This window comes from Penaeus monodon, chromosome 15 (assembly GCF_015228065.2).
Source record: "Penaeus monodon isolate SGIC_2016 chromosome 15, NSTDA_Pmon_1, whole genome shotgun sequence".
Lineage (NCBI taxonomy): Eukaryota > Metazoa > Arthropoda > Malacostraca > Decapoda > Penaeidae > Penaeus > Penaeus monodon.
Window position 1 is genome coordinate 27687400 of NC_051400.1, and position 711 is coordinate 27688110.

The 711-nt window shown below is 35.0% G+C and overlaps 1 pseudogene; it reads left to right on the top strand.

The window, feature by feature from the left end:
* The window catches only part of LOC119582291, a 4684-nt pseudogene that overhangs the window by 2695 nt on the left and 1278 nt on the right, over window positions 1–711 (top strand).

The window sequence follows — 711 nt, forward strand, 5'->3', positions numbered from 1 at the left end:
CTTAGCAAATCTTAGTTAATTTGTGATGTGAACCATTGATTTTTGAGGGACTTTTACATTATTTAAATTCTAGGCCTGTTCAGAATTAATTCAGTTGACTCATAGGAAGTACTGTTATGATGTAAATAGGTGCACACAACTTGTCATTTATTCTCTCTCCTTCCTATATCCAACATACACATACAGAATAGATGCAAAACAGAATAAAAGATAAAGGCAAATGAAATTTGCACTTGGAAGTATTTCTTAAATTATAAAGTTTATTTTTAGTTCCTTGTAAAAAAAAAATATATATATATATAGCGATTCCTTTACAGTGTTGGCGTGGCAGCGTACCTCAGCTGTACAAGGCTCTCAGTGGAGCAGTTTCGGTAGCTGCTCGGCAACAGAGCACAGCACCCCAACCAAGCACTGCTCCTGCCAAGTACAAGCCATATTCACCCTTCCAGAACACATCAAATGCTGCAGAATTTGCTGTTGCTAGATTAGATGATTTGCTTAACTGGGACGTAAGGTGGGTACTTTGTCTGCAGTTTAGATAAAAAAATCAAGTGTTAGAAAATCATTTGTAGTTTATTTTCTTCATAGGTTAAGCATTACTTAACACTTTAACAGTATTGTGAAATTGATAAAAGTAAAGCAAGATCAAGAAAACAGAATGAAAAACCTCGAGTGTTTTATTCTGTAAAGCACTAGTTTAACAACCCAGTG